Raw genomic sequence first — 507 nt, forward strand, 5'->3', positions numbered from 1 at the left:
AAAAGCACAAGCACAGACTTCCTGTCCTGGTTGAGATCTGAAGACCCCCCTGGGACCATTTCCCTGGGGTACTCTTCAGACCTTGAACCAAAAGGAATCCCTGAGGTCAGCCGGTCACTGACTAGCACCCTGCTATCACAGTCATGCCTGTCACCCATCTGTACCAGCAGGAGCCTGAGCAGTTGACAATTCCTTCTCAGCAGGCAGGGGAATTAGGTGCATGGAAATGGGAACGAGCTGGTAGGAATGGTGAGAACGCAGCGCAAGGTGAAGGCGGCCATCTATACCTCAGAACAACTGGAGACGGCTTTGAAGGGGAGGAGCCTAACCTCCCGGGTCAGCTGTCACCCAACACTGCATTTAACAACACTCGCACGTGCAGCTTCATGAAAACTCAAAGCATATCGTCTGACTTCCTTGCTGAGGACAGGCGCCAGGAAGGAGCCATTGCAGGAGGGAGACATCAGGGATAGTCACGTGGAAGGCTGGTCCTCAGTGAGAAGAATG

The sequence above is a fragment of the Echinops telfairi genome, unplaced genomic scaffold (assembly GCF_000313985.2).
Source record: "Echinops telfairi isolate 266 unplaced genomic scaffold, ASM31398v2 ScPeMD7_7420;HRSCAF=8458, whole genome shotgun sequence".
Lineage (NCBI taxonomy): Eukaryota > Metazoa > Chordata > Mammalia > Afrosoricida > Tenrecidae > Echinops > Echinops telfairi.